General features: G+C 38.7%; 1 long non-coding RNA gene across 2 annotated transcripts in view; it reads left to right on the top strand.

Moving 5' to 3' along the window:
- Positions 1 to 18,443, top strand: part of LOC121074859 — a 178,214-nt gene that overhangs the window by 145,455 nt on the left and 14,316 nt on the right. The window contains exon 7 of one of the 2 annotated variants that reach the window (XR_005822573.1): positions 2,566 to 2,636. The exons of the other annotated variant lie outside the window; for it this stretch is intronic. This is a non-coding gene — a long non-coding RNA (uncharacterized LOC121074859). Of the gene's footprint in view, positions 1 to 2,565; positions 2,637 to 18,443 lie in introns of those variants that run through there. 2 annotated transcript variants of the gene reach the window in all.

Raw genomic sequence — 18,443 nt, 5'->3', positions numbered from 1 at the left:
TGCTTAGTTCTGTGTGTGTCTTGGTGTTACCTGTTTCTCTTGTGTGGAAGTCAAAATATGGAAATGGTAAGTGGAAAAACAAAAGGATAGCCAGTACCATTTAATTTCCTACTCTAACGGGCCAGTGGCTCTTGCTTCCCAGCAGCTGCAGAGCATGGCACATCAGCTTGTGCACCATCCTGAGCTGTGCCTGAAGCTTTTGTTTACTATCAGCAGGAAAGGAAAAAGAAAAAAAATATTCTATGTGTACCTACATAATATATATAAAATATAAATATCATCAGCTATTTCTTTCATTAACAATGAGTATTTTAGTATCAGCTTTGTATGTTGGTACAAAGGAGGATCTAGGTCTGTGCTTGACAGGTCTGTTCTGTGTCAAAAGTGAAGGAAAAGCTCTGCGAACATGTGGGTTTACAGCCTTTCCACCACAGGATAAGTTTACAAATGCTACCATCAGGAATGCAGCTCCAGCTTCAGCTAAACCAATTAGGCCAGTAAAGCCGACCAGTTTGGAACTGTTCAGGCAGTCCCCAGGTTAAACTGGAACTGGAATTAGGATTAAAAGAGGATATCCCAAAGAGGATTAGATCTAAGTGAATGTGGCTTTCACATTCTTAGGATGGCTTAGGGTGTCACAGTGTACTGTCATTTAAGTCCAAATTGGCAGCTTTCATTTTGTGGAACAAAGTGATGTCCCAAGGAGAAGACTGGGCAAAAAGAGGTTCCTCTGGAGCAGGAGGGCTTATCTCACCTTATACCTCATCCCATTCTAGCCAGCAGAACACAGGAGGTTTTTTTCTTGATATGCTATTGCCCTGGAGTTTCCCTCTTTATTAATCCACAGGTATAATTAAACCATATGATTTATTCTGTTTTCTGTAATGTCAGCAGAAGAAGATAGGAGTAGAGCAGATCATAAAATGTCTGCTTGAGGGGTCACTTTCTCGGCTCTGATCCTCAGGGTGTGGAGCAAGGTTACAGAAAAAGGAGAGCTGAGGGGAGGGCAAGGGGAGAGGAGATATAAATGTGATTGTCACTGGCTTAGATCTGCTCCTATTTAAATCAAAGATAGTTTTAACTTAGTGAAACCAATTCTGGTCTCTTTTGCAAACAGTCTGCAGAGTGTCAGACATTATTAAATGTGGATAAATGTCTAAAGGATGGATCTTAAGTGGCAGTAGAGCTTGAAGGCAATGTCACAGTAAAGCCTTGTAAAGTTTTTTACCTCTAGGTCACCAACCCAAATCCAGTCTAGGTCATTACTGGCTCAAAGTCATTACCAGCTCGTGAATGTCATCGAATGACACTCAAAATGTTAAGTATCCTGTTCTACAGTCAGTACCTGAAAAATCTTTGTATCAACTTTCTGTGTGATCAGGGAATAGCTCATTGTATCACTCTTCACCCATAACCTCCAATTTTATCACTTCTTATAAAAGGCATTACCTGTCACAGATACATCAATATATATAATGGCTAACCAGTCTTTATCAAGTGAAAGCTCATAGTCTGTAGGATGGGCCAAATAATTTATTTGTATTGTGTCTAATATATATTACTTATTTTCATTGCTTTCTGTTAACAGAGAATACATTTTCCTTTCCTTATTCAAATATGGAAGATTTCAACACAGTAGATATTTGCTGCCAGGAGGTAAATAACTAAAGTGAAATGATACTTTTCATCTCTGTATCTTCTGTCCTTGTTTGCCGAGATGGCTGGAGGGAGCTGTTATTGACATTAGCAATATATTTTGTCCATCCTGCGTTTGAAGATACAAAAGATAGTGACTAGCAGTCCAGTTACAATAATGCTAACACTTGTAATCTAAGTTAATACAGGAAAGTCTCGTTAACAATACTCTGAAGTTTTTATATAGGAAAACTTGATTTTCCGTGGTATCATCCACTTCTATCATCCCTTTGGTTCTAAATGCAAACAGCTTCATTCTTCCAGAAGACAGACAGGGAGAAGTTTTTCAGTGACGTTGGTGGAAATTTCTTCCTTCCCTGTCTTGGGCCCATTTCCTTACCATTGGGTCCCATCTGCAGTTTGAAAGCTTCTTCAGCCTCGTGGGATGTGAAGGGTGATGGTTACCTGAGTTAGTCAGACCTGGACCACAGAGCGAAGCCAGGCGAGGTGTATTTACTGACTGGGGTTGGATTTAAATAACACCATTGTAGTCCTGTTGGAAAAGGCTCTGCTGAAGCTCCAGTCCTTTTGTAAAGGTGAGGCACCTTTGGGCCCAGTGGTCGCCGCCCATTGTCTAAGAAGAAATAGAGGAAACATAGCTGAAAATAATCGTAAGAAAGGAATCAAGGAACTTTTAGCATATTAACAAATAATTATATCTTTAAATGGAGAGTTCTTAAGACACCAGCAAAACCCAGATGAAAACTAATGAGATTTTTTCACATAAAGTAGAAATAGCCCATGAAGAAGCAGCTTTTTCTTTCACTCTCTCTCTCGTGTGTGTGTGTGTGTGACCCACAGTGATTCCAAAGTCATTTTTAATAGGATTATGCTCTCAAGCCTTACTTTTCCAATTTTCTTCCCTCTTAGCACCATTTCTGCAAAGACTTGTGCTGGTATGGTTAGAGTGATCGCTTTTACAGACATCAAGCCTTTCCCCATCCCAAGTGCAAGCAAGGCTGAAAATGGAGAGCTATTAAAAGCCTTGTTCCAAATTCGGGTGGTGAATTGGATGCTGGCTGCAGGAAAGGAAGGGTGTTTAAGGTAAGCGGGTACTTCCACTGTCATATAGAACAAAGCAGTTTTTAAAGAAGAGGGCAAGATCTCTGAGCAAAATGATGCTTACAAAATCACTTAGGAGTTCAGTTGTGCATGCAAAGTAAGGTTAATATCTGTGCACTTTGATAACAATTCCCATGCATGTGTAATGTACAGTTTCTGTAGGACCTCTACATATATAAAATGAAAGTTCAAACGTCCTTTGCATGTGCATGTGCTACAAGCAGAAAAGAGAAGGGTAGATGGGCTCATACAGCTGCTCTTGTTCAGAAAACTGCACAGTAAGGAGAGAAGCAAATCTGGCCCCAAGCTACTGAAATAAGTTCCCAGCCTGAAAACTGAGGGTTGTATGCCTTTAGGTACTGAAAAACAGTAAAACCAGGAAGTTACAGACTTTGTGCCTGGCAGTGACAAGGAGTACAGGAGGAGGGAACCCACCGGAGGCACGATGCTTGGCTGAATACATTTCCATTGAAGTTTCCCTTTTGTAAAAGGGAACTAAAAGCAGCAGATATGATTTTCTGATATTTTGATTTTGCTGATTTGTCTTAGTTTCTGCTTCGAGGTTGTCCAGGAATGTTAAAAATCTGCCTGATAAGCTGTTCTGCAGAGCAAGTGGCTTTCTTTATGTTCCCTGTAATAACAGGCCAGCGCTAACCCAGGCACGAGCCATTCACTGGCCCCATGCTCTTACCCCAGGTTCCCTCTCACCAGACCACCTCTGACGGTGGGAGGCATGATGAAAAGGTGTGCTAGGTCAGAGCGGTCATCCTTTCTGCAACGTGAAACTATCCTTTATTTAACAGTCTATTACTGCCTCCAGCCTATCCAACCTACTTCACAGCTTCTTTAAGAGAAATAAATAAAAGCAGGTTGAGATTACTTTAGAAAATCTTGGAGTGGGGTGTGGGTCCATGTCCTTTGGCCCACAGGCTCTAGAGGCTCTTGCAAAACTCTTCTATTATTTATTTGAAAATGCACAGTTCATTTTGTTTTGTTTCAACTTGTACAGCATCTGCTGAGAGTTTTGCTTTTTTTTCTTTATATTAGATATATAAAAGAATGGAAGTAAAGGCAGGAGCTGAAGCAATTTCCAAGAAAAGGCAAGAGGAGGATGATTTACTGTGAGCTGTAATGAGAGAGAGACTCCTGGTTTCATAAATTCAGGGTAAGCACCAGTGTATCTGCCTCAATCGATGTCCGCTGCTGAAGCGCCGCCAGGCTGGGAGCCCGTCCCGCCGGGCAGCCTGCACCGATTGCGCCGGGGCTGCTCTGTAGCCATGGGCAGGGGGGCAGCCAGGAGGGACAAATCCCTGCAGCTCGGTGAGCTGCTGGCACAGAATTGCTCACGGTTCAGACCCGAGGTCATCAGTACAAATGGCAAAAGTCTTGCCATCTATACGGTCAAATCGGGAAGGTAATCAGTCGCACACGGTGCTTCTCATTAGATCCCAGGCAGTTCGTGTACAGTGCTCTGGAAGATATTGATTGAGAAATATGAGAGCTGGATTGCAGGACGAGAGCAGAGAGAGAGTGAAGCATTAAGGCAGAGCTATGAGAAAGTCCTTTTAACCCAGAAATTGCCATTGTCAGCTGGGGCAGCCAGGAAAATGAAGTGTCTTAGAAGCATCAAAGTAAAGATTGCTGAAGATGTTTGATTCTGTACTGCAGATCAGAGGAAATGTGACAGTTTGTCTTGGTAATGCTCCCCAGGATGTTTTTCACGATATTGAGAATTATTTTGCCCGAAGGCATGAATTTTAAATGAGTTGTATTCTAATAATATTGAGATGTGGGTCTGAATCTCAGGAAAAAAAGGGAATAAGAGGCAGAGAAATTTGGTAATGTAGATAAATAGAACAAAATGAGATCTACATGAGAAATTTTATTAAATTTGGAATTGGCTGCTGGACCAGAAAGATAGAGCTAAGTAAAAGCATGAAGTTAACTAAGGGAAAAATGAGCTTGAAGCTGAACAGAACTCAAATTCTTCTTTGCCGGAAAGGCAGGATCTTTGCTATGACCTTGAGAGCTGCTGGATGTGCCACTCAAGCGCATGCCCTGAGGTAGCGCTAGAGAAATTTGTGCAAATGCAGCTATTGTTTTTATGTCAGAGCTGTCATGCACCATGTGCTGCCTGCCGTTCATATTGTCTGTTATCCAGTCTGCTGAGGAACTGGTTAAACAAGGTGAGATGGGAACCCAGGCTCCTGAAGCTGATGTTTCTAATATCTGAAGTAGCTCTGGTCTCTCCTTGGCCTGTAGCAGAGGGCAGTTGGATGCGTCATTTGGACATCACCACATTTAGGCTAACTCGGAGAGGGTTGCTCTCAGCTCAGACAAATCATCCATGGATGGTGGTGCAGATTTGTAAAGTAATTGGCGTTGGAAGGGACCTCAGGAGGTCATTCAGCACAGCCTCCCACTCAGTGCTTTGTGTTCTTTGTTTCTAGTGGTCAGGCTGTTATCCCTCACTGGTATGTGCTAAGGGAGATAAATAACACACTAAATGTATTTGGAGTAATCTAGTGACACTTTAAGAAAACACAAAACAAAACACAGATATGTAACCCTCTTGTTCAGCCACACTTCCCACTAACGAAATATTCAGTAGCACTTTCTTGCTGATATACTTCATCATGCTGATCTGCTATGGGCTCATTTTTCTGCTCCCATGACCTATTTTTTCCTTTCTGTCCAATCACAGGCAGCATATCTCTTATGCTTTCCTTTTTTTAACATCCTGTTCTTTATGTCCAGACTCTTTTTTTTTTTCCCCCTGCTAGTTAACTGTAATTATACACCTTTTTAATGAGTTTTAATTCATTTTAGCATGTTTTTATGTGACTAACTGCAATCCCCCTGCTGGTCTAATTTCATATAGTATATTTAATTGAGTCCCCTTCTGCAAGTACACAGTTTGCAAAAACGTGTGTGGCAAACCCAGTCCTAAAGCATAAATTGTGCTTTATTCCCCGTCTTCTGATTAGATTCTTAGTTGCATTACATTATTTTTTTTTCCCCACTAAAATCCCGTCACGTACAGTTTAACCACTCCAGCAAATTAATTTATGCTATATTTAATGCCACATACAGAAACGCCTTTACGGGTCTCGAAATTGTTCATTTCAACCATTCTAAAATTAGTTCCCTTTTATTAATTGGAGAGTCATTGCATTCTTGGGAAGACAGAAAGCTCTCCTGCAAACCACATTAACTGGACAGATGTTCTGAAATAGGTTAAATATTACCCAGTAAGTGCTGATACAGCTCATCAGTCACGTCACTGCAACAATCACTCTTTCCATAATGTAATACAGACTAAACGGTAGTATGAGAAAGGCAGTCTCAGAAGTGATGAACTGACATTATAGACAATAGTTTTCCATTTACAGTAGATTCATGACTTAAAATATCTGGAACAATTTCATTCATCCATGATTAGAGGATGAAACCCCCCTTCCTTGTAACAGTCGATGTTGCTTTCCAAAGGGGGAGGTATTCAGCATGTATTTTATTGTTGTTTTGCCCTAGAGCTCAAATGCTGTTTGAAGAAAGTCATAATCAGTTTACAGGTGAATAAAGGAAAGATGAAGCAAAGGAAGCCACTATCTAGACAAAATCATCCCGTAGACACTGAGTATGTGGGCAGAAGGGTAGATTAAAGCCTTCTTTCAGGAGTTTGGGTCTTTCCAACCTAACTACATCCTGGAAACAGTCAGCTCAATAACTGGACCACCTCTATCCCTCTCTTCAAATGTTTCTTGTCTGCAACCTCTCTAATGGCATAAGAGGGTCTCAGGATATATTTACATATGTCCAGATAAAGAGACTTATATAAGCCTTTAACCAGACAAGATGTATCTCAGAGGCAATTGCTAGTGTTTCCTTGTTAAATTCTTCATGATATTTTATGCCATGTCAGCAGCTACATGACGATAAAGCAAATGACACAGGTATCCTGACAGCCAATTTCAATGACTGGAAGGCAAAAAATGCCAAACTTCCTTATTTTAACAGCTAGATGAATGATGTTTGATCAAAGAACAGAATCTAAGCATCATGGTTCTTAACTAGCCTATCAAAAATAGCCGCAGGAAATTTCTGGAGCTCTCAGTTTTATAGCGGGATGTTCAAGACCATTTAATCTTTTTCATTCCACTTGAATTCTTAAGCTTTCCAGGACCAATCACAGCATGTTCAGGTAAAATCCCAGGTATTTAAAATAATGTACACAAAAATAGGACTTGAGCACTGCATTTTCAGTCTTTAGTTGCTGGTTGGCTTTGACAAACTCTCTTGCTGAGTCAGCACTTGTATTCGCTTAGCCGCCATGATTAAGGCTGCTGGATAGCATTTGCATAAGCCTGTACACCTGATGGTACACAGCCAAAATTAGCTGTGACAGCAGGCTGAAAGAAGAAGCACTGAAGTTTAGGACAGCCATTGGCATCTCAATAAATTTTCATGTTTACTTCCGGAAGTATGTGATCCCAGTTCATGAGTTACTCTGCTCCCTGAGGGACATGTTGGATTTGGGGATGGAATGGTATTGTCTTGGAAAATTAGCCTCTGGATCATTACTTGTGCTTGTAACAAACAGTGACACTTTCTGAAAGATCATCCTACTTTCATCCCCCAGAATCATTTTCTTGTCTTTGGAAGTACTCTGGAATTCTTTTATGAAATATGGAACACAAATCTGATCAGTGTAAGGTGACTTACCAGACCTTACAGTGTGATGGGGATAATGGAGGTAACATTATGAGCTTCCAGATGAAGAATGACACAGAAGAAGAGCCCAAGCAGCTCAAAGAAACATTTACAATTTCAAACTAGTAGCTGTGTGAAAATCCATTGATTATGGCCATTTTAAAACAACAACAACAAAATGCTTGAAAGGTAAATATTGTAAAAAAAAATGACTTTGGTTTTATTGATATAGTCCCTTGTGTACTTTACAACTACAGTTAAGAATTCAGATTTGTCACTGAGACCAGTGAGATCAAAAGGGCCAGTGTGGTGGCCCTCTGCAATTTGCTTCAGGCTGCTGAGAGTTCTAGCAAAAATAGAAAAAAATTACCTCTGGTAGGTAATTACCACAGGCTCTAAGAAAAGTTGCATTACGCTATCCAGATAGAGCACTCTGGTGCTATATTTGATGCTATAGTGGACAATGATGGCGTAGTTACAGACATTGCCTCCCTTTATCAACTACAGCACTAAGGTTATTATTATGCTTATCTTTTGAAACCTAAACACTCATTCATGAGGTAGTTCTACAGAGAAGTTCAAAATCCATTTAAGCAGTTTTCACAGCTCAGAGTTTCTGTAATCAGATGAATTTTACCAACCATGAGTGGTTTTAGAAGTTTCCTATACTGAAAAAAAAGTCAAGTTTACCTTACAGAAATAATGCTGCTGAAATTGCTCACATCGAACTTCCCTGCAACCGAATGCAACACCATTAACATTAGTGAGATCTCTTTCTCCTATTTCTTCTTATTACTTCTCTCTTAGTCATGAACTCTCTAGCCACTCAAGTCAAACTCACTTAATATGGAAAAATCTGTATGTGTTTTGTTTACAGCAAAGCTTAGTAAGTTGCAATAAATTAATTAAATTGCAGTGTGGAAAATAAGATGCTTTTCCTAGTATCAGAACATTTTGATCATCTGTACAATCAGTAAACACAAAAATAAAAGAATAGTCACAAAATCTGTTGAGGTTTATTTTTTCTATGAACACTTCAATTTCCGTGAAAGTCACAAGCAAACAAGACATTTAAACCACTTCAATCTACTCTAAATCAGAAACTACAGTCTCTGCTGGGATCTCTGTATTTTATTATTGTGTCAAAAATTAGGTGAGAAGAATTGGAATAGAATGAGAGACCTGAATTAACAAAAACCTTTGTGTCTTACGTGTTACAGAAATAAATTTTCCCTGGCTCTAAACAGGCAGGTCAGAACTCCCAGAAGGATTTCAGTGTTAGTTCATGGAAGAGTAAATGTTTGCTCAGCTCCATCTTCAAACTCTTGCAGCATTTTGACCATTGCGAGTAGCACTCATCTGAAATCTTCCAGTGTTGCTTTTCAACTATTCTGCTTTCACGGTGTATTGCAATAAATGATGGATGTATTTGTGATTCTCCTTGGCTGGTTTTGCTGCTACCCCATCCCAACTCTGTGGGATTCCTCAAATGTGAAAAAGGATTTGGGACCAGAAGAAACCAACTCACATATACAAGTTATGGCATGCTCTATAGTTGCAGCAGCTGTGTAATATATGCTTAGTCCGTGAAAGGTCCACAGCATATCCACTATTTATGGTTAAAGATCACACAGGTCAGGAAACATTCTCAAAAGATCTGCTGCAACTGCGGTACAAAAGGCCAAAAACCACAGGAGCAGATCAGGCGAGATGAAGGGCCTCATCGTTGTACTCTGCCACTGTAACGGCAGGGAATTTTCAGGTGTCCAAATGATCTGAGAAAGGTCACAGAGGCCAGAGAAACACTTGTACGGTATTTTCATTCTGCACTTTACAACAGGATTTGAGATGTCACATTTTAGAAGAAAGTGCATTAGGGTGTAGAGTCCTTTATCGAAAATTGGGACATTTGGATCATATGTGTAGCTAATTGAACTGATGTGACCAGAATATTTTTCCATTACTACTGGCAGAAGTGTTTTGCTTGACTGCACTTATACCAATTTTATGTGCCTATAACACCACTGTCTTCAAATGTGTAGTGAGAATTTTAATTCAGCAGGATAAAATTGATAACTTCTATCATGACAAAAGTATTAGTGCAAGTATTAAAGAAGTGAATATAATTACTTTGAACCAACATTATGTTAGCCTTAACCCTGCGATGGTCAGGCACATTGGATCACAGTGTCTTTGGCATTGTTTAAAAATTCAATTTGAAATCTAATTCATTATAGGCGAACTACCATTCCTGAAGGGTTAGCTGCCATATTTTCCTTATTCAAATCACACTGCACCTTCCAGATTAGTTGCTTGACCTTCTCTATACTTTCAATTGAAACCAAAATCTAAACTTCAGAAAAAGCTTTCTATAATTCATTTGGAAATGTATGGCTTCTTAGGTTTGCCTATTACACAGTTTACTATGCATGCTCCACTGACATTAGATATGGCCTTGGATGAGAAGTTCTGTACACCCAGCAGGAGATGTGTTCTCCAAAACTGCCCAATTACCATGCAGGGGAGTGGGGTTACTCGTGGCATAAATCACTGCTCGGTGTGAGTAACAGCCTGGCCCACAGCTTTACATTAATCTGCAGCCAATCTGCAAGTCAATCCCTGCTGAACATCTTCACCTGAGAAAGGGGTTGAGTATCACCAAAAGCTAAGGAGAAAGAGAGACAGAAAGGCATATAACAAGTTTCCACAGAGGCTGGCGTTTATATTATTTTATTGTAAATAGATAATTGTGTCTAAGTCTTAGACTCCCCCTACACCCGGGAAATGGGTATTTGATGACTCCTTTTTGGCTCACAACCCTTTCGGGAATTTAGCAAGAAGAATATGGATACAGCAGAAATAAACAAGCAACATACAGGCAAGACATCTTGTACAGATATTCTTCACTCAAAACCCTAAATTAGGTAAGGTTATTTGTTTATTAATCAACTCCTAAAACATGCTTTCAAGCTTTTATTTTTAATTGAATTCATTATTATATTGCAAGGTAGCCAGTTTTAAAATAAGGTGCTTATTAAATCTGGTAAGCATTGCGTTGTTGTGAGAAATGGTTGTGTAAGCAAGATGTGTTTAGCAATGTTTTTAGGGAGTACAAATGGGAACCTCTTAGAGGCTTGGTGTGATTTATACTTGTAGTAGATACAGAGAAAACTGCCACCAAGAGTCTTTCCACTGCACTTTTCTTTCTTTATTCTTCTTGACACAAGACAGGAAACTTTCAGCTGGAATTTCCATGTCTGGGTGTCTAAATCTGGATGCTTGAATAGCCTGATGTCTCAAAGGAGAGTGCAGTTGTGCGGGGTTGCCTTTGTCTTCATTAAGTTGTGTCAGAAAGATGTTTTCAGGTAACAAAACACAGCACAACGGTATTTGAGGAGGGGCCATCTTTCACAAGCTTGGGAGAAAATCAGCTGAATTCTAAACTGGAAAATTACTATCCATATTTTATTAGCTGAAGTAATGAAGGAGAAGAGAGATTTAGATAGTACTGTCTAAATCCCAAGGTAATTTATCGACTGGTTAACAATGTTCAGTAGAAGAGACTTCTAGTAAGAATGTAAATCAGAGGAGAGCTAAGAGAGAAAAGCTGCGTATCATATATAATAAGATTGCTGAATAAGAGTTACAGATGTTTTAGCATAAGTATGAAATTATTGGAATAAGTGAGATGTGGCTGAATGAGAAAAGTGGGGATTTAAAACATCAAGAGTTTACTGAAAGGACATACAAAATGAACGAAGAGACATGGGAATACTATTGGTAAGGGATTATGAAGGCTTGCAGAGAAATGATGTGTGTATTTAGATGATATGGCAGAGGCTCTTTGTGCTGAGGTTAAGAGCACTAAAAGTAGACAGATGGTTTTAGTGTTTTTCGCACTAGTCTCCAGTGAGTAAAAGTCAGGAAATGGTTTTATAAATATGATTAAAAGGTGAATGCATTAACTACTGATTGATACTGTGCATGCTTATAAAGGACTGAATTCTAACATGGTTATGCCCCTGGAATTGTCATTCAGTGGGATGAGCTTCAGAGTCAAATGCCACATAGGAACTGAAATGCATAAAATGTACCACAATTTTTCAGATGTATAGTGAACACTAGCCTTATCTGTTTCTTTATGAAAACATCAATACGCAACATTAAAGCACTTAGTTCCAAACCTGTAGCGAGCCATAAAATGGCAGTAAATGACAGACTTTGATTAGGGAAGAGACAGACAAATCATGAATGTTTCTAAGTTTTCAGGCCATTCCTGCTAATATTCATGAACTCATTTCTCCTGGAAAGTAGTTTGTCAAGAGTTCTTGTAACACCTTTTAGTTTTCAAGCCTGGCAGATACTAAAGATAATGTTAACGTCAAGGATAGTAGCTTGCCTTCATGTTACTTAGTCTATCACTTGCTGGAAAAGTCATCTCTTTAAGTCATCTCAGTGAGAAACTTAATTAGCTTCTGTCTTGTAGTTCATTTGCTTGATTTTATTAGGGTTCTTTTTCATTGAGTTCAACTGTTAAAAACAGGATTATAATGTGTGTGTGCATACACATAATACACAATTTAATTTTATATATTAAAAAATAGGTTGTATGTTATGCATGTATATATAAATATGTATAAAAAACTCTCAAGTCTTTGGAAATGATCATTTAAGCCATGAGAAGGCCTGGCCCAGTTGTAGCTGTTCTAAAGAATTCACAGGCTCAGTTCAGTTTTTCAACATGAGGTGGGTCTGTTACCCAATGTAGTCTGGGTAACAGCTAGTGATGCTCACATCCCATCCATGAAATCCTAAGCAAATTCCTATGTTTTTTCCAGATGATCTCTCTAATAAAAACTGGGGAAAAAGAACTATTTCAGCAATGGACCAACAGTTTAAGATAAACATACTCCCTTGTGAAAAGTAGTCAGCGGAAGAAAATAAGGTTACTAAGTTATAGGGAGATTTTGATAAAACCTTATTACTGTCTCAGCTCTATATCTATTTCAGAGACACTAATGGCCCATCTGGATCACAGCTTTATAAACAAGCTTCCTAACAATTAAATACTGCAACCTCAGAGAGTGAAGTTACAGCCCACGTGTTTTTATTTATTTATTTTTAAGTATCAGGCAAGAAGCTTGCTAATATAGAGAGAAATAAACATAGGTAGGTATGTATAGATGTTTGTATACTGGACCACTAAGCAACTGCTAGCAAAGTATTTCCTTAAATAACTATATTTTTTCATACATAAAGTCTAAGAGACAAGTTTTAAAGTCAGACAACCACCTTGGCATTTGTGTAAGAATTATGATGAAGCTGATTGCAGTAATAAAGGAAGCATTTCAAGTGTTTGTGCTCAGAGCGTACAGTAACCAATTTGGTGCAAAATACAAATTATGCTGCTTAATAGGGCTTACTGGGCTCAGAGGCACAGCTGTGTGCCCAGACGTCCTGTATCCCATTGCAATGGGATGATCGTGACGCAGAACTTGTCACCATGTGCTGCTTATATTTTCTGATTCAGGTTGGTTTTCTAAAGTTGTAACTGTATTGTCACTCACGGAATAAATGGTTTCATTGGCATGGTGATGGTAATGCTAAACTTCTTTGAGTGCTTGAATTGTCCAATATTAACGTATTTTCGTGTGACTAACATCCTAATTTTTGGTTCCAAATCGTATTAAATAGGAGACAATGAAAACTGCAGCAGGTTTCTTGAATTGATTTGGTTCCCATATGTGAGAAAAAGCTATTAAATACAGCCATGGTCAGTTAGCTGGTGTAAAACTATGGTATTTAGTTCAATCCAATAATATAAAAATTTGGACATACTCTGTGGGTATTACAAAGCTACAATTGCAAAGCAGGCATGCAGACCAGGTTATAGAATGTTCCAAAGGATTTGGGGGGTTTGGAGTGGTTTATTTGTAAAGGACACTTCACAGTCCCAGATTCCCAGCTGATACAAAGCAGTGTAAAGTGACAGTGATTTGACTGAACTGCAGCTGCACCCCTAGTTCTCTTACACAACATATGGCAAATATGTAGTATGTCCTGGCTGCTGTTAATTTCAGGGAAGCTCTATCAGTTTTGTTTGTCTCAGAATAAAGCCCATCACTTCTTTATTTCCCATTCTTGTTTTTCATTCCCCTTTCATTTCTGTCATTTGTCCTGCCAGTTCAGCCATGGCCCTCTTGTATTAATTCAATAGCCGTTGGTTTAGCAAAGTTGGAAACTCCCTGTTCCTGAACCTTTTTTTTTTTTTTCCCAGACATGAAATATCTCTTTCCCTTTCTCCATTTCTGTTTTATCTTTGTTATAAACTGATTCATATCAAATGATTGCCCAATCCATCTGTCCACTGGCTTCTTTTATAATCTCAGAGAGATTTGCCACCAGGTTAGCTCCATGTTCCAGCTACTTCATTGTCTGGCTTTGACAATTAATCTCTCTAAGCACTAAGTTTTTTATTGCTTTTTTCTATGGCTCATTTTCTCTAACATGCATCAAATTGTTGCATTTTTTTCATGTTTAAAGAAATAAAAACCTGACAGTGGCCTTTCAAGAACTGTAAATATTGATGTTCTCTTGTTTCCTTCCCTTAGACATTGACTTATGTGATAGTCCATACCAAAAGTCTGTGCAAATACCTATTCTGTCATCCAAACAATTTTTAAACATGGTGACAAAGGAACTTTTTAAATGGAGATGGCAAGCCTAAGGAAGTCAAATCTTACTGGCAAGTTTGTCTTTCAGCTGCAGGATATGCAAGAGACGATGTTATCTCCATCTTGATAAGTAAACCTTAGAATGTTTTTTTACAGGATCCCATCATTTAAACAAAAGCCCTAAAATAGGTTTTCTGTAGCTATGACAAGTGTATTGTGATTTTTTTTCTGTATTTTCATAGATGAAAATGTTATGTAAAACAGGCAGTTAACCCTTTCCAGTTTAATCAGTATGTGTGATTGATCACTAACATCCAAACATCATTTTCAGGTTTTACCAGTTGTTGCTGTAGCTTGCTTCAGTTTATCTACCACATAATTTTATTATTAAAAATATTAGGGAATGTTTTATATTTCCAACTCAGTTGTGTATTTCTCCTGTGACATAAAGCCTGATATCTATTTCTAAGTTCAGAAAACTGGTGTTATTGCTTGGGACTTATGTAGCTTTCTATTGCCTCAGAAGAAAAGCAGCATGTAACTCCTATTTAAAAATGATACTTGTATTTCTTTGTGAACTCTAAAACCAGCATATCAGGCTTATACCTCTGCGTGGATTATTTTATCTTTGTATTCATAAAAGTAAAACTGGCTGAAGTGTTACCATGGTAAAAGAGGAATGAAACAAAATGGATCAACATGTTGGATGCAATCTTGTTTCATTCTTTATTTATTACATGAACTGAAATCTTCTTAGGTACTCAGAGTAAATGAATGTGAGATCTAAGTCAGTGATTAGAAACAGTTTGAGGTGGGATTAGTATTCTAGTTTTGTATCTTTTTCCTTAGTCTAAATAATAGACCAACATAGCCCAGTTTAATCACTGTGCTTAGATGGAGTTTTTTTTTATTCTGTATGTTTCTTTATTCTCTGTTGCTGAATGGCAGAAAATCTGACACTCTATCATTTGGAATTGCCTGAAGGATCATGGTTGTTGCATATGTGTGTTGTGAGACTGTGGGGAGCTCCCAGTGTGTGGCTGCAGTGGGTCTGTCCCGGCAGCCCCAGGGGAAATCTCCCCACTGGGCAGCCCATTGCTTGCTGAGCACCAAAATGTCCATGCGACCTTCTGAGGGAACATGAATAATGGAAATTTGTCATTTGTTACCTTTTTTTCTTTTTTTTATTACTTGTCAGTATGTCCCCTTGGAGTTGCTCTGAGCATCTTCTTGTCAGAATCAGGTTCCAGTGCTCACCAAGGGGGGGACCAGAAAACTTGTGATCCATTTAAATCCTGCTTATTTCAGCAAAAAAGGTTTGAGTAGGATTTAAGTGGTGTGTTGGCCTTCTACGTGGAAATGATTTTCACCCAAAGGGCCAATTAGCAGTGTTTCTGAGGGACCAGGCTCATATTTCTGAAAGTCTATGCTGTTTTCAATGCTCCTTTTAAGTCAAAGTTTATAACATTTAGGGCTTATAGTAAAATAAGAAGTTGGAATACAAACTCGGAGTAAATATACCCTGAGGTTAACTTTACATTTCCGATTTAGTTTTAGCACATAACATGAGAATTTTGAAAGTTTAGAACAACATGAAAATAAGAAGTTTTGTATTACATATTGTATATGAGGTGATTTAGAGGATAGTGGATGAATTAGTATGGTAACTTTTGCTGGTGGTTGATGCATTCAAATTTAAAGCAGTGACGTGTTTTTCAGTCTGCTGTTACGTTTAAATATGAAAAAAAGCTCTGTGGATATTTAGTTGTACAACACTTAATATCTCAAGTCGAAATACAAGGTATTTGAAACTGGAGAGAACAGTTCAGTTCACAATCTTGTGAGTACTGCAAGCTGTTATTTTGCAGTCTTTTTTTTTTTTCTTTCCACAATTATTGAGGAAATAGTTAAAGGTTTTACTTTTGCTAAAATGAACAAATTTGGAAAACATGTTTTCATATCTTCATGAAAGTGAACTTTTCCTTTACCAGAAGCCAGTATTTACTATAGCCTTGCCCAAAACAGATGCTGGTGTAATCTCATCCCTTGCTAGGAGTGTATGAGTGGGATTGTGAGGATCCCACACGTAATTTTTTGATGGCAGTTTGAGCTTAGAGTTTTTAAAGTCAAATGTGAAACGAGCAAAATTCTGAGTTTAGTGCCCATTAGTGCTTGATACTTAATATAGGCTATTGTCTCAGACCAAGGAAACAATATCATTAAGCAAGTGAATAGCTTCCACCAACCGCAAAAAATGTGCCACGCAGTGGTAAACAATCTATCGTTGTATATTTGCCTCTTGGTTATACTTTTAATTTATCAGTGAGAGGCTGGTGGCTTTAATAAACTAATAATCTTAAAATGAATGCATCTTTAATTCTATATATGGTGAGTCTATGTTATTGTTATTTAAAGCACAGAATTTCTGAAGTTGGAAAGCCATAGACAAAACAGGGCAAACATATTTCAGCTGTCTTCTGAAAAGGAGCTTCCTGACACCATGTCTTTATGTAGCATATTAAACTTCAGTTCAGTGAACTGCGGGTCAAACACATGCAGTAAAGAACAGTTTTTATGGCCTCTTTGGCTTTTGAAACACTTTTTTTTTTTTCTTGTACCGTGTAAATGAAAGTCACTTGATTTACAATACAATATTTGGATGAAAAAACAATATTCCTGGTAGCTTTTCTCTTTTATAATACTGAAACAGGAAAGGAATATTCATAGGCATTTAAAAGCCAAAAAAGTAAGAGCAGATTCACTTTCTGCTCTCCTTTGGAACTGTAACTCTCCACACGTTTTAGGTAGATCACAAGAGTCAGTCTGACCTTCCACTATACTGGTTTTGGTGAAATGTTTTTGGTGAGTTTGCATTCATATGTTTCGATTGCCCTACCAAGTGCTAAAAATCCTTTTCAATATAGATGCTTTCCATATGCACTAAACTTAATTACTGGCCTAAAAATATTTCCTTTCAGAATTGTTTCCAGTTTGAATTGGTTTACATCATTTGGAAGTAAGGCTGGAGCATCTCTCCTATGAAAACAGGCTGAGAGAGCTGGGGGTGTTTGGCCTGGAGAAGGGAAGGCCCTGGGAGGACCTCACAGCAGCCTGCCAGTGCCTGAAGAGGCCTGCAGGAAGGCCTGGGAGGGCCTCTTTGTCAGGGGATGTAGGTTTAGATCAGACATTAGGTAGAAATTCTTCACTATGAAGGAGTGAGGCCCTGGCCCAGGCTGCCCCATCCCTGGCAGTGCCCAAGGCCCGGCTGGGTGGTATTTGGGCAGCTTGGGCTTGGGGCAGGCGGCCCTGCCCATGGCAGGGGGGGCTGGAGGAGTTTTGAGGTCCCTTCCAACCCAAATCAGTCTGTGAGGTCAGTCAGTGTCTACAGAGTGGGCCTCATATACAACCTGAAATGTACTTCTTCAGGGAGCTTCTGTAAAGATAATTATGCTGTGCAACTTTATGACTTTATTTCATTGCTTCAATCTCTCTTAAAATCTGTCCCTTTACACACTTTCATTGGCACATCTGAAAGAAAGTTTTTAAAATTGCACGTGGATCTTCATATGAAAAGCAATCAATCATATTAAAAAATATGCATATCAAATATAAAATCCTTGAAAACTAATTAGAGAAGCATAACACTTGAGATGGGGGGAATGTTGGGGCACAAAGATGTTTCAGCACTTCAGCTATGGGATTGGCCCCATACGGTTTCTTGGTTTCTTTGTACCCCAAACATTCTTCCAATTCCCCCTTCCCATTTAATACTGGCACTTATTGCTTAGCAGTGTCTTTAATTTTTTTCCCATTAAAACATCCAGACTTAAAAATAAAAATATGAAAAGCGTGGAGTGAGTAGGTGGAAATCCTTTGTTGCTGAGCCAAATTGAAAGATGGACATTCTGTAATTTTCTGACACAGTGGGAGCTCTGCACAGGGGGAAAAAATAGCCCTTGAAGCTACATTTCCCTTTATCAGCTTGTGTGTTGTGAGTGTGCTTTCTAGTTAAAACTTTTAAGTGACTTTAATTATGGAAACTAAGAAGGACTGCTGCAGAAATTATTCCCACGCAAGGTAAAAGGTCATTAAAAGTTTGGACTATCAAGCTAATTTGTGAACAATACTGTGCATGAAGTGTTCTAACAGCGGTAATTACAATGCAAAATCTCCTTGTTGCTGCAGTGTTTTCCTACCCCTTTGTCCAGCTCCTGGCAGAATGCACTGTTCAAACTTTTTTCAAGATAAATAACAAGTGGTCATTATCACAGTTTAGTAATTGCATGGCTGCTATAAAAAACA

This window comes from Cygnus olor, chromosome 9 (assembly GCF_009769625.2).
Source record: "Cygnus olor isolate bCygOlo1 chromosome 9, bCygOlo1.pri.v2, whole genome shotgun sequence".
NCBI classification, from domain to species: Eukaryota; Metazoa; Chordata; class Aves; order Anseriformes; family Anatidae; genus Cygnus; species Cygnus olor.
Note: the sequence above shows the minus strand (reverse complement) of the source record. Positions and strands in the feature narration are given on the sequence as shown.